Source organism: Anas acuta, chromosome 4 (genome assembly GCF_963932015.1).
Source record: "Anas acuta chromosome 4, bAnaAcu1.1, whole genome shotgun sequence".
NCBI lineage: Eukaryota > Metazoa > Chordata > Aves > Anseriformes > Anatidae > Anas > Anas acuta.
In genome coordinates, this window is record NC_088982.1 from 46800017 (window position 1) to 46815626 (window position 15610).

The 15610-nt window shown below is 38.1% G+C and overlaps 1 protein-coding gene across 4 annotated transcripts in view; it reads left to right on the top strand.

Annotated features, from left to right (window-relative positions):
• The first annotated feature begins 4026 nt into the window (after positions 1–4026).
• Positions 4027–15610, top strand: part of RXFP1 (relaxin family peptide receptor 1) — a 101379-nt gene continuing 89795 nt past the window's right edge. For all 4 annotated transcript variants that reach the window (XM_068681080.1, XM_068681081.1, XM_068681082.1 and 1 more), the window contains exon 1: positions 4027–4123. The gene's annotated coding sequence lies outside the window, so the exon portion shown is untranslated. The remainder of the gene's footprint in view (positions 4124–15610) is intronic.

A 15610-nucleotide genomic window follows, 5' to 3' on the forward strand; every position in this document is an offset into this window, starting at 1 on the left:
TAAAAATTAAGAGATCTGTGGTGAGCAGGGTGGGCAAGGGGAAAGAGATGTATGAGGGCCTCTTTACTGACAATGTGAGCTCATGAGTACCTGTCATCAGCACCTTTGACTGAAGAGCAGTGCACATGGGCCAAAAAAAATCTGAGGAGGCATTGTAATGCTGAGAGTAAATTGGTGTCTTCACGAGGTGATTTGATTATTTGGTGGAGAGTCCAGAAAGAGTACAAAGAGGCAGATGGAACAATTTGTGAGAAGCAGGAAAAGAAGGACACCAAACAAAAGAGGGAAAAGAAAGAGTTCTGAAGAGAAAGAGGAACAGTAGTTAGACATGGGAAAGAAGAGACTTGAGAATAGGAGAGGAAGTAAAAATAGAAAGAATAAAAACAATGGATGCAAGCGTAAAGGTAGAAAATGGGACAAAATAACCAGAACCAACCAAGAGGTGTTAAGTGATATAAAGAACAAAACTAGGAATGAAGAGGAAGCAAAGAGTGTCAGGGTATAGAGGGGAAGAATGTTACAAAGAAGAAAAAAGAGGGAGAAGAGCAGAAAGGGGAAGGTGAGGGAAGATAACAGGTGGAAAGTGTGAGGGAGTTGTGCTAAGTATCAGGCAAGAGAATTTAGAAGCACTAGCAGGGTTGCTCAATTTTGGCATACTGCAACACAGCAGTGCATGCGTGCAAGGGTGTTTGACAACCTGGGTAAAACAATCGGCACAAACCTACTTGTCTAGAGTCTAGAGACTTTCAGAATGGGAGGAAGAGGCCAGAGTGGATGGGAAATGATAGCCAGAGTTCTGGACACAAGTGTTAGGAGACCCAGGTCTGCCCTGGCCATTCTTCGTACCACCTTGGGCTGCTAGAGCCTGCCAGCACCTGAGATTGTTCTCCTGCCAGTCACTTTATGCTCACTCACTGGAGCAATCTGGTGAGGAAAGGAGAAAAAAATACATGGAAAAATGAGAAAGAAATATCAAAAACCTATCCTTGCCATTTTCATATTGCCTAATTAGAACAGTATTTCTGGGGATGGGAACAGAAATGGAGGCTGGACTGGGAATGGGCAGCTGTGAACATTTCTCAGAGCATCCATTTAGAAAAGGTCAAGCCTCAGAGGGCCCCATGTCTCCTAATGGTTTCAGTGTTTCTCCAGTCTGGTGGTTACCACAGTGACATAACTATTTTGTTGCGGTTTGCTAAGGAAATAAATTATTTGTTCTCAGTAAATCCCAGTTACCACCTCTTATTCTTTTCTGTGTCAACATGATCTCTTTCCTTCAGTTATTTAAAAATTGTTTGAAATTAAATTGAAGAAATAAATATTTCATGAACAATTTAATACTCCTTCAGTGGTGCAAAGGAATACAGAAAATGTGAGCCCCCGAAATACATCTCAGACTTCATCTTCAGGTTACTTTTCAAGAACACAAGGGAAACTCATGACTCAGAATTATTATGGGTTCCTTTGCAGCAGTTAATTTTCAGATTTTTATTATGCAAAGTAGAAGAATTATGTCCTGTTTATGTTAGCAATGCATCTCAAAGATGAACAGAACTTTCCTTCTGTTCTACCCCTACATATTTCCCTCCTTTCTTTTTTACTCATTTTCCCAGGTTGTCAGCTCAGACAAGCTTGAATGAATCCCATGCAAATCCCACTGACCTGACTTCCCTATAGCAGTGTATAGACATAGCCCTCTAACACCAAAACAAGCGGATTTTAGTTGCAATCATCAGAAAATAAAGAAGTGATCATTTCTCTAAGTAGTATACCATCTCTCTTCTGCTTTTTGCATTTACGTTGCTTACTTTACAGTGGTTAGATAAACAATTTCTGTTATCAAAAGCAATAGGTATGGAGAGAAAGACTTCTGAATGAAGTCACATTTCTTTAGTGTACATCTCTGAAACTAGTGAATTTCATAACATACCATGACTTTGGGATCATTTCATGACCTTTATCCCTTCTCTTTGCTTTTTTACTATTTAAAAAGCAAATGCCAGCTTTCTCCAATAGCTGCAACCTGTGTGAGTTCAGCACTTCTCCTTTATTGACAGCAGCCTTAGGCTGAAAATATCTGTGGGGTGCAAAACCTTGTGATCTTTGTTCAACAGAATTATGCCAGCAGAAGTCCTTAAAATTGACACATTACCCAGCAAAGCTGCATTTTTCTCAAGTGAGCTCACATAACCTGTTTATCATATTGTTACAGTGTTATGTCTTTACTACACACCTTCACTTATATGAGGAGCATTTCGCTACTGCTGTATCCAACTATGCTGCAGTAGTAAAGCATTATTGAACATACGGAAGAGCATGAACTCATATTATTTCACCATCTTAAAAGCATCTATATGGGCAGAACAATACGCTCCATCATAGGCAAGTTAAACAAAAGGTATGTTTCCCAATTTCTTCTATTTTTTTTTTTTTTATGTTATCCTTTCCTTAATTTACAGAATTTTTATTTGTGGTAATATTCCTACTAGCATTATTGTTGTTGTTATAACTATTTATATCATGCTCATATTTTAAAGGAAAACTAGTCTTAATGAGACTTCTGTCAAAGAGATTGTATCAATGAAAGGATTAGCTTCTTTCCCTTCATGCTTTGAAACAAAGTTGGCTTTGAAAAAGTCTTATCATTCTGCTAAAGATAATGTTGCAGACTAAGTCACAATCTGATTAGTCAAAGCAAGTTAATTAATCTTCAAATGCATATTTAATCACACATCCTATGCATCTCGGCACAGTTCAAGCATTAAGTACATTAGTCATTACTTTTCAGTAAAAGGTAAAGTGAACAACATCTAAGATTTGAGAAGTACAAATTTTAATCAAAAGTGCATTAAAAGTATATCATCTGGGGATCTGCAGGGATGAACCTCCAGATGACTGGCTTCGTGACAGAGGAACGTGGCTGAAAGTTTTTAATACGTGACTGCAGTTTCGTATCTGATCTGAATGGACATAGTTCAGATCCAGCTGGTAGGTTTCTGTTTCGTAGTTACCACTGAGAGGCACACATCTGTAATTTACTTGGGCAATTCAGTCTTCAGGCCAAAGATCAAACTAAGAGCAGAGCAGTGAGACACCCAGGCAGGGCAATCTCTGCTGCCTCTCCCTTTGAGGTGTTTTTTCTTTCAGAGTTAAAACAGAAAACTTTTCAGGGAGCTTTGAAAACTCCTGTGATGGGTCTCTCTCTTCAATTCACATTTGCAAAGTACATTACATTTGATGTCCATTATCTAAATGTCCATTTACTTCATTCATTTGCCTTAAACAGGGACGGTTCTGCTAATGCTTGCTTTTCTGTTGTTTTTTATCTTTTTCCTATTTTAAGGAGATACTATCATTTCGTTATTTTTAATGAGACCAATTTTTAAACTTGGCATTTGGATAGAGCGACCCTTAAAAAGCAGGTGTCTGTTTTAAGAAGCCAGTTACAAAGGTGTTTGTTTTTTGTTTGTTTGTTGTTGTTGTTGTTGTTTTTTCCCCTTTACCATCTTTTTTAAGTGTAACAGCTGCCTGTGACACTTTTAACTAAATAACAGGAATTTTTGATTTTCTGCTCGATGGCCTCCTTCCTGAAAAATCAGCTTTCAACTGTTGCATATTTTAGTGAAAACATCACAGCATTTTACATAGCAAGAAGCTGTGATGTCATTACTGCTGAGTTTTGATCACTGCAGGAGACTGCAGATTGAGAAGAGCCTCACAAGCAAAGTAAAACAATAGCTAAGCACATTTTAATTTGTACAAATGTACTGTATTTCATAATTTGTTTCTACATGCAATTTTTCTTTTTAACAAACATGCTACAAATGTGTGACATTGATGGTGGAAGATGTGCTCGTTCTGAGAGCCATGATGTTGTATAAATCAACTATTTCTTAGCACAGCTGTACCTTTAATATACGAAGGAAGCTAACTTTCTGCGTTGGCAACTGGAAAGGAGTTAATTGGATTCTAGTCCACCTGTAGAGCTAATTAAGCAATTAGTTATAAATAAGCGCCTGACAAATGCAAGACTTATATCTTCTCCAGATTAAAACGGGTTGTGTAGGTTCAGCTCCTGGATGTTTCACAAGCCTTCAGATGATTGGTGGCTGTTGTTTAAAAGGTACTGTTCTCAGTTTAGGTTATGTGGTACTGATTTTTCTGCTTAGTTGGTAGACTGAGCTGTTTCAGTCATAATATCACTTTTAAAGTTCTCTTAGGAACCTCTTCTATTTTACTTATGTGTTATAAAGAACCTGAAAACTGTTTGATGCAGACCTAAAATACTCAAAAAAAAAAAAAAAAGTATTGAGTCCTGTAACTGACTTCTTATCCTTGTCTTAAGGAGAAATCAGATCTAGGAGGATAAAAAACTGGGAGTGCTTTTAGTATGGTTATATTAAATTTGAAAGGGAACCACTATTACATAGGTATGACTTTTCCTTAGAAATGAGGAGGATAAAAATAAAATGCAACAAATGCTTATCTTTGAGCAGAATAGACATCAGCTAATAATTAGTAATTACAAAACCACAGTCCTTCACCTGATTTGGGTCTGTCATTAAAAAACTACAATGGGAGGAAAAAAAATGACTCTAAGAGGACAGTCTTTGGGAAGGATGAGATAAAGAAAAGTCATCAGAAAAGTTTTTAGTGACAGATCGTGCTACTCATATAACAGGATATATTTGTCATGCGATGTATTTTTTGCAGGATGGTCTTTCACATCTAAACAGTTTTAAAGATCCAGGGAAGACTAATCCTGTGTGACAGCTAACAGGCATAGCCAATGTATTCATTGTCACAATACTTTTTTAATATATAGCTTTCATTTTCATTTCCTGTCTGTCTAATCAGGTATTTTCAGGCGTAAGTAGTGAAAAACTTGGATTTTAAAAACTGACAGCTTTTTGTGAATGCTGAGATTAAAATTATCATATAATTTGAGCAGATGCGTAAGATCACATACATAAATTTTGGACTTTACTCAGAAACTCCTTTGGAAGCAGGTTATTTAACTAATTATGGGAAGATTTCTTCCCTTCATTTTGAAATATCTGGTGCTGTCCTCAGAGAAGCAAGTATGAGTTTGACAAGATAATGGTATAATTTAATTAGACACCGATTTGCGTTGATCATGTAGTGTGGTCACAGTTCCTTCTTTGAAGAACTTCTTCCTGCTTTATAACTACTATTCTCTCTGCTTGAAAATCTCTTCTCGTAAAAAGTGTGCAGCTTTTCAAAGTTGAACTGGGGATGAGTCACAAAGCACTCAAATCTTTCTTTGCTCCTACCAGACTGCTCCACATCAGGTGTAATTGCATTTCTTCCATGTGAACCTTCTTGTGACATGTGCATCAAATCTCTGGGATGCAGGGGGAGCTCAGGCAGGATCTGTGTGGGACAAGCAGTTTGATGTTGACCCTGAGAAGGTGACTTCTGAATTTATAGAAGGAATTTTAATACAGCAGCATTTAAGTCCTCTGTGAGTGTGATCCATTAAGAATGTAAAAACATTTGGGTTTATGATCTGCTCTCTTTGTACAGAGTGAATGGGATTTTATTAAAAAATCTAAACTGGTTGCTTCTAAAGCCAATAAATATAACTTCAAAAGCCCATGTGATCCACTCTGACAACTCATGGGGGTCACATAAGAAATTATTTTTCTAGGAATTGGATGTTAAAATAAATGTTTCTTGTGTGTTTTGCTTCTTCATTTAGTAACCTTAGAGTAGGATCCCACAGCCCTCAGCTGGAAGTTGTTTTAGCATTCTGTCTCTATGTACAGGAAACATGTAATCAGAGTGAAGTAAATAAATTTTTATGAAGTTTTGATTTAGGTTAACAGAATGATTTTGGCCTACAAAAGACTTGTAGGAGAAGAGATCAACTCTGTATAATGTTTAGAGAGTTCTTATGAATCACTGTTGTTACTGTTGTGCCATACAGGGTAACTCGGGGAACAGACAATTGCCATGTTTAGTCTGGGAGACCACCTAGTTTCAGCTAGGCAGTCTTGCCAAATGAAAGTTGGCAAGTAAACCATTACAAGTTCTGCATGAAATTAATAGTGAATAATAATAAATTAATTTAAAAAGTATGAAAATTGAAAGTTGTATTTGAATATTTATAAAACCATTTGTTCTCACCACAGCATTGGATTTATGGCTATTAAATCACTTAAAACCAACTGAGTCTTAGCAGTTGGGGTAAAACATTTCTCCAGACTCCTAAGTAGTCAGAGCTGAAATACCGGTGCCAATGCAGCCATGTAAACATTGAGGTGCGGGTAACCACGGGCTTCCTCTTCTATTGTTTAGTTCTAGAGTACAGCTCCCATTTTCAAGTTGGTGTTACCCAGCCAGCCAGTTATTCACTTCCTTTGCCAAAGCATTTTCATTCTGTTCCTCCCTCCATTATCAAATGGGTAAACAAGTTTATCGTGTTTATGGAGAGCGAAGGTGCATGCTGTTCTGCTGGTTACCAGAACAAACATGGTACAGAAGAATCCTTCAAAGCATCCCCTGTTTGGATGAAAGCCCGGGAGCATGAGAACCGATCCTCAAGAGCCCTGATCTCAGCCTCTCTGGTACTTACAAGCCAAGTTACCATTCCCACCAACAGATATTATTCAAAGACCACATTCTGAAAAAACACCCCCATCTCCAGGCTGCAAACTGTCTGGAATAAGCATAAAGGTGTTGTTATTTAAGAGCTCTGCATTGCACAGGGCATATTATATGATTTTTTTTTTCTTTAATCAGTAGCCTTCTAATTAGTCTCAAGTGATTCAGATTGCTCCTTCTAAGTGTATACAAGAGAGAGTATTTCAAATTGACAAGGGTATACTCCAGACCATGGGCTTCATACAGTTGTTTGTTGAAAGGCTATCTTTCCCTTTTTCAAGATAAGTGTAGAAAGTAGTCAATTGCTAACCAAATATTACTTTGAGCATACTCCTCCTCTCTGCTAGATCGCCTCCAGATGAAGGGAGTGTGTGCTCAGCTTTCACACAGGAAAAAATCAGAACTGGATCCATCCCAATAGCCAACAGGTACTCTACAGTAGTCACAGAAGCTTAGAGTTCTTTGCAATAGATCTTGCTTTCCCTGTATCCAGCAGGATACTCCTGTGCTTCCAGTAATGGAAGAACTGGGTCATTTTGATTTAGTAACAATGCACCTTGAACTCTATATATTTCAGTGGCCAATCCTAATATGCAACTCCCACTTTCCTAGTAAGTTTTGGCCTTCCATAAAGAACATTAGAAAGATGCAAATGAGAAAATAAATTCTTAATCAGCAGTTTGGTACATAAATGCTTACTAGGCTAAAGGTCCACAGAAATTACTTCAGGTCATGCAGGTATAGAACCAAAGCATTATTTCATACCTTAACAAGCTAAGTGAAAGCCTTATTCACAAGTGCAATCTTTAACTATATCTTTATATATTTTAACTATATGATATCTAAATATTAATGTAAGGCAACAGAAGGATTTCTTGGTTTCAAGAAATGTAATTGAGCTTGCCAGAAAAATATATTAATCAGATCCACCTCTAAGCTAAGTTGTTGGGCTCTGTGTCTTATTGCATGTTGGAACTACAACACTGCTGTTTGTACCGCTTTTGGATTACATGTGAGGCTATAAGAGAATAGGTGTTTTACAAGATCCTTTCCAGGGAACAGATGTCTTCCTTGTTGCCAAAACAAACAAAGCTACCAACAATGTAGGATAAAAATATGCTAGACAGACTCTGGAAGAGTATTAAATGCTTCAGTCTTCTGTTCCTCCTCTGTATGATACCAACAAAGACATCTGTTTCAAGATATGATCATCTTAACACGGGTCCCATTTTTGCTACATGCTTAGATTGCACTGTCTGACAAAATACTGAAGATGTGAAAACATGAAAGGGAAAAAAAATAATTTGTTTACCTAGCAGAGCTATGTTGACGGTGACTTAACTAACAAACATATTAGCTTAAGTTTTCCTTCTGTCACATTTTAATTAGTCCCTTCTGCTTCAGGAGAACATAAATGCCACTGTTTGTTATCAGAGAGGAGAGAATATTGGCACCATGAAGGCTTAGCTATAAGGCTTATCAAAGCTAGGAAAGTTTAGCTGATACAAAGCAGCTTTTAGCTTCAGGATCTTAATTTTAGAATGTGTTAAATGTTGTAAAAGTTAGTCTATCCTTTTTCTGTATGATCTGTAAAGCTTCAAGTATTAGTTAATAGAGTAACATGGGCAAAATGCTATGTGCTTACTAGCACATCTTTTTTCCTAGGGGAAGGAACAACATGTAATATAGTGTTTTTGCTTTGGAGCCCTGGTTTTGGATGTTTGCTGTAGTGTTGTTGGTGCTGGTTTTTTTGGTCTTTTTGAGGGATGAGGTTTTCCTCTACCATCTTCCTTCCTTCTTTCCTCCCCTTTAATTTTTTTCTTTTTTTTTGGTACAACCCGCTGTTATGCAGCAGTTGGACACACACAAATTTAGTCCTTGTTGAGTGGCTTTGTGGTGTAGAAGTCAAGAAAACATAATCCACTGATAACGGTGCAGGGCTGTAGAAAGGAGGAATAGCTAAAACCAGTTAGTCCTACTCTACTATTGAGTGAGCGTGTTAGAAGAAGCTGGCTGATGATTTTTGGTGCTACTATGAAAAGATCACTGATCTGTAAGTAGCTTACTTTGTGCAGTGCTCCATCTGAAACCTATAAAGCAAGCACTTTAAGCTCTTCTTTTCCAAGAGGCCTCCCTGAAAGTCTCTTAGGAGGTAGTTCAGGAGGACTTCAAAGAAAGAGTGAGGAATCTGGTCAAGGAGATCTAATCTCCAAGTGCAGAAGTACATTATGATGTCTTATTTTGATGTTAAATATCAAGATATGCTAAGAATGATAGTAACATCCCTAACAAATAGTTCTTAGTTGCAGCTTGCTCAGAGACTCAATGGGACAGCAGCTAGCTGTGTTCTATGGTGCAAAGCAGACATGGAAAACAAGCTGAAGACTTTTGCTCCAAAAATTTCACCAAACCGAGTAGACCTTGAATTCCCAAGCTCCTTTGATGTTGCAACTTGCTAAAATAATCACTTTTCTTTCTGTATCATGCTTTTGGAGTCTGTTTACAGCAGGATTTTAGTTCCTATCCTAAGCAAAGCGAATCTCTCTGTTGTCCCCTGACAACACAGATCAGTCTTGAAGTGTGCAAACTGGATTACTTATGTCCTACAAGTAATGCATGTCAGTCTGTAGGGCCAGTTTCAAGCTGATCTGAAGAAAACTCCACCCCTGAAACACACAGCATGTTTTGGGTCTACTGCGCAATCTGTTCTGCTCCACAAGTCTACTTTTACCTTATAACAAGTTGTTAGCAAGGTAACATAGGTATAGTCTTGTGAGAAGCTGAGCTCTGGTTGGTTTGGCCAATTGCTTTGGCACTTCCCAGACACTCCATCAGGACAACCCTTTGAAGAATCTCCAGTTCTTGCTGTGCTAAAACCTGTAATCAGAAATATGAGGAAGTAGAGAGTAAAGTAGATTCCTGGTGTCTTTTTCTCCACTCTTGGAAATGGAGAAACATGGTTGGTTTCCATATTTTTACATTTAAATAGCAATGTCTGTAATTGTAATCACAGCTCTCAATGTGTCGGCAGTAATTAAAGCAGACAATTTTAGCTGTGGATGTAAAATATATGAGGAAATTCTCAAGAACATGTATTTATATCAGATGCACTAAGATAAATAATAAAATAAATACATTCATCTAGATCCTCAGTGTATATATATCAGCATAACTTCATTCTTTGCAACAGTGATGGACTGGTCCAGCTCACTCTGTAATAAGAGATTGAAAATGCAGGTTGACAGTAAATGTTGGGTCAGTGTTTTCCAGAATGTATATTCTAATATGAGAAGAGAGTAAGGCTGCTTTAAGCAATTGTTGGTGTGTAGCCTTTAATGAAAGGAAAACAATGCTGTCTTAGACAGATTTCTGGGAGATATTATGCCTAAGTAACTAAATAGGGGAGGAAACGTATCTAAGATATTGGAAATTCTGTCTTGTGCAAGGTTACTGCCTGTTAATCTGATGAGAATGGTAAAACATAACATGCTAGACCTTGATTCCTGAGATCTGTGAATGTCAACAAAAAATTATGCAGCATTATTGGTCCCGAGGGTTTGGCTGCAGAGGATAAAGTAATTTTTGCAAACAAAGCAACAATAAAATATTAATCTTCTGAAGGAGGCTTTGCAGTACCTAGAAACTGGCTTAATATTTGTTTTTCTGGAGCTTTGTAGGTTTACCCTTCACAAGTGGATTTTCATTTTTGCTAGATAAATAACTGACCACCAGTCAGATTCACACAGGAGAGAAATTACAAATTTACTTTTCCTTCCTTTGATCTGAGGGCTGGCTCAAGGCTGCTGTGATCCCAGCCCAGTTCAGCTCATTTGATGACTGGCTTCAGCAAGCCCATTGAGAAGCTGAGGGCAGCCACAATCCATTGGCACATTCGCATCAAAGGCTCTCCACATGCCAGAGCTGGAAGACCACAGCATAACACTGACTGTACTGCCTGCCTGCTTCCCCAGGAGTCTTCTTAACTATGGGAAAACCCAACAAACAGAATAAACAATCTTCTGTTTTCCATCTGCTGGTATACAGATAAATAATTAATTGCTAGAGAGAAAAAAGTTAGTTTGTGATCTGAAATGCATGCTGTGGAAAAATGCTTTTCAGTCTCTGGACCATTTCAAAGGCATCTGTGAAAGGCAACTACTTACTAGTAGGCTTAAAATTGCTTAGATTTACACCTTCACTAGTTGGCACTCCACAAATCTGTTGAATGCTTCTGTATAGAGATTTCATGATGCAGGGAAGGGGCAATCTGTGGGAAATGCTTTGGTCCTGGATCAAAAGAGGTATCACTCTGCAGCGTATCCCTGTTGCTGGCACATAGTTTGGGTTGTAGGTACACAAATAGATGCACTATTCTGAAGCATGGAAGAACCATTTCCCAAAAAATGGCCTAAAAGTTTGAGAATATTGCAAATATTCTCTCTTGAGAAAGCAAACAATTTATTCTCTAGAGGTGTGGAAAGTTAGTCACTTGTAAGAAAATAAAGATGTGAAGAATAGTATAGTAAAAAAGCTAAAGATGTCAAAATGCCTGGGGATACAGCAAAATAGCAAAGTAAACACTGCTGTGTTTTTCAAATTGGTGGATATTGTGTCTTTGTGCAGACAAGTGTATTAGTTCAAATAATGCATTACCTTTTGCATAAAGGGAACTGTCACTGGAGGTAAAGAAAAAACCACCTCAGAAGTGTTGCAAGGATGTGATCTACAGTCAGCTTCTGAGCAAGCCACTACAGCACAACAGCCAGTAAGGGCCCTCCCTGATGGAAAGCATGCTCCTCGGGATGCCCAGCAATAGGTGAGCACAGGCTAAATACTTTTGAGAGTTGCCAAGCTGTAAGAGTATATCTTGCATGGAGCTGTACGACATGCATGAGCTTAATGGTAGAGGATATTCCAGGGTACAGTGGATACACCACTCTGCTCCCTGTCATCTCACTAGGCTAGGAGCAGTAACTGGATCGTTAGAGGTCAAAATCTGTTTGTTTTCAAAAATTATAAATTCAAAAATAATAAATTCGCATTTTCTTGGCAGTTTTGTATGGGTCTTTCCAGAGACATTAAAAGGAGAGATTTTCAAAACTTGCTGGGAAATTCTTAGGGTAGATTTGCACCTGGACGTTACAAGTATATCAGCTGGAGACTTTCAAGATGTAATATTTCACCTGTAGTGTGGGGGCAGAGGAGAAATAATGAATCTTTCATGATTTATAATAAACTTCCTGAGAACAAGTCTCAAATGTCTCATTTCAGTGGATTAATGTAGTTGCTTAAGCTTTCCATAGAGCTGGACAGAGAACATCAGTATGTATTTCACACACTTTGGATGCAGGGCCCAAGAAGGAAACAGGAACTGGATAACAATTCCAGAAAGTTGGCCTTCAAGTTTCTGCAGTGAAAGATGCTTCATGTTGGAACCTTATGATTTCCAATACGCACTTGCTGTTGATAAGAAGTCTGCAGATGCTTTTTTTTTTTTTTTTAATACAAAGCTTTATCTGTTTGCTTTTTAAACTACTTTCTTTCTGCTAGTCTGTTTTGTGCTGATCCCAGTCTTCACGACTCATGTCCAAAAATGTGGTGCACAGAAGTGTAAGTTTGACCTCTGTGTTCTCCTGCTAATTTTTTTTATCACTTTCTAATCTACAGTTAAATGATTGGAAGAGACTGCTTTGCTGGCAAATACAAATTAATGGAAGACCTTCTAAGTCATATTCTGATTACAGTCTGATCTGGTCCATAAACGGTGTTCGTGTTACACATTGTAATCTGCTTTCCATTCACTCCATTCTTTCGGACCAGTTTGTGTTCCTGGAATCCAGGCCAGTCCTAAAATAACCAGACAGAGAATGTCTTCTTGGCTGTTGGCCACTAAATGGTGGACAATGAGGCCATTTAAACAGAAAGAGGTTTTTTCACATAGTACAATTTGTGAAGGAAACCAGATTTATTGCTTAAATGACCTGACCCTTCTCACAGTTGGGCCCAATTTGGTTAATTTTGTGAAGCCCTGTACATCCTAGGGCAGCATGTCCTGTGACAGAGTAAATGATCTGCCCTATATTTTAGATATATCAGAGCAGCATTTAATTAAAATGCATACATTCTGCGTAATGTAACAACAGAACTGAGGCCAATCCTGGCTCCCAAGGAAATTATCTTCACTAACCAAAAGTAATTTTCCCTCCACACTGTGTAAGTGTTTCTTTTATTAAACTTATTAAAACCATTTTCAGCTTTGATGTTCTGCAGCTTTTTGGCTGATGTTTTCATCAGACAATATTCATCCTCCCAAGGAATATGTTCTTCTTTCAGAGCAAATACTGGCACTACTTAGTAATTTATTCCAGTTTTAAATTAACTGCTCTGAAAACGTTTTAAATTGACAGACCTGGAAACGAACTTTATCCACAGAGCAGAAATGGCACAAGCTGCAGTACTGCCAGCTCCTCTTCATTACTCTGTGCTAGCACCTGTTGAAAGAGATAGCAGGCCAGTTGTTCTGCTCACCAAGTCCTTCTTGCATCCTCCTCAGCCAGATCCGTCACCAGTCTCCTTTCCTGTTCCAGTTTTAATGATGACTTCTTACTTTCTCTCCTGAATGAGCATGATGGAGAGGGTTGTAGGGAACTGATTTTAAGACAAGTTAGTAAAGAAATTTGATGTAGTTCTTGGAAATAATCATTCCACAATGAGGACCAAGAGTCTTAGAAGCAATATGAATAGAGTCCTAATATTACTTCAGTGACAGGAACTGAGTGCTTGACTACATGCAATGACTGGTTACGTGTTTGTTCAGTGTCTCTTACAATTACAAAAAAAGTAATAGTTAAAATGTGCAGCTACATAGTATAGATACAATTTTTAAAACATTAGACACTTCAGATATTGTGAGGTGATAGGTTTTGTAACAGACTTCTTTTTTTCTCTTTCAAGCACTGTTAGTAATAAAGCAGCTTCTTTAGACTGGCATTTTCCAGTGCCTTATTATCGCATGAAACTATGTCATACTATCACTTCCATAAACATAACAAGTACATCTTGACTATAATTAGATTTCTCATCTCTGCCATTTTTAACAGATAGAAGGTTCCACAGCATTTTTCTATCATGGTTAGAAACTTTCTTTTATCTGTCCCAAGCATGCATATGACCACCATATGTTCACTTATTCTTATGCCAGTACTGTTGTATAGTTGTTTCCTCTCTTTAGTTTATAACTCAGTGGATGTTAAACCTACAAAGATGAAGTTTATTCCCCTTTGGGCTCCATTTTTTTCCTAACCCTAATTATCTGAACTTCTTTTCTATCCTATTATGTGAACAGACTCTCTTCTACTAGTTGTCCTTACAGACCTTCCCTGTTTACACTGACAATGCTTTAAAAATTATTGTCCAGAAAGCTGGATGGTTACCACCTTTATTCTGTGTTTGCAATGGAAGTAAACTCCTCATGGGGTGCGTGAACTGAGAAATGGACAGCAAAGGATTAATAAGCTGCTTACTGTCCTAAACTGGACTCATTAATCTGAAGAAAGTGTCAGATCTGAAAGAAGTTGAGGAGGGGACAGAGCAGCTCTCTGGAAGCTGAGCTGGGAAAAGAAAATAAAAAATAGTCTAGCAATGCTACAGATAATTGGCTCTTCTAAAAGTGCAACCCAACAGAGGCTGTGGAGGTTCTGCTAAAATTGTTCAGTGAAATTAGCTGCCCCAGCTGGAGTCAATCTAAGAAGCTAAATGGTATGAACCAAAGTTTGCACATTGAACCAAGGTAGCTTTCTGGTTTGAGGTTTATCTAGAGCTGAGCTATGACCCCAGGGAAGAAGCAGCTCTTAGTGTCGGCAGTGAAAGGGTAATTCTGAAAGGATTATTAAGACACAGGAAACATATGCAAAAGCACAACATGGGTTTTGATGTTTAATATACTTCTACATTTTTAAGTTCACTTAAAATAATGCTTCATGGGGAATCCCTGATGGGAAAGAACTGAAATTGAATGTGCGTAGTTATTTGGTCTTGTTTGGTCATAAATATTTTTCCTTGAGAACAGATTAATAAAACAATTAAAACGTTTTTGAATGGTTCTAGTCTTAGACCACAGTGTCATGGCCAAATTCTAACTCAGGCAGTTAGCATTCACACTTTCCCTGTAACTTGCACTGGAAGCAACAAACTACCTAATTTGTCTTAGATATCTTGTGGGCCCAGCTGAAATCTGCCATATAATGTGCCAATAATGTGTCACTGAAGAAAGGCCGATGTAACTATTGCATGCTTCTGTGATGGGGGAAGAGCTCTTTGAGAGGCATTTATGTAAACATTACACAAAATGTGAAATGGTATTTTCTCGTTCTCAGGGTAAGAAAACACTTTAAGTAGTATTTATACTTTGCCTATTGAGAAATCTACCCTTTAATTGCTGGTATGTGATAAATTTGATCATGTTCTAGACTTAGGCTGAAGGTTCAATGGATGTTTATATTTCTATTGTCAATTTTTATTTATATTACAAAATCACAGATTTTTGTAATAGAAGTACTTTCATTGCCACAGATGCTTCTTGTAAACTGAATGTTTTGATTGCTTTAAGTAAGATCTACAGTTCATAGAATCACAGAATGGTTCGGGTTGGAAGGGACTTTAAAGCCCATCCAGTTCCAACCCCCTGCCATGGGCAGGGACACCTCCCATCAGACCAGGTTGCCCAAAGCCCCATCCAGCCTGGCCCTGCATATCCCCAGGGATGGGGCATCCACAGCTTCTTGGGGCAGCCTGTGCCAGGGCCTCACCACTCTCTGAATATAGAATTTCTTCCTTGTATCTAATCTAAACCTACCCTCTTTTAGTTTAATGCTATTTCACCTTGTCTTTTCGCTGCACCCCCTGAAAAAGAATCCCTCCCCAGCTTTCCTGTAGGCCCCTTTAGCACTAGAATGGCACTATAAGATCTCCCTGGAGCCTTCTC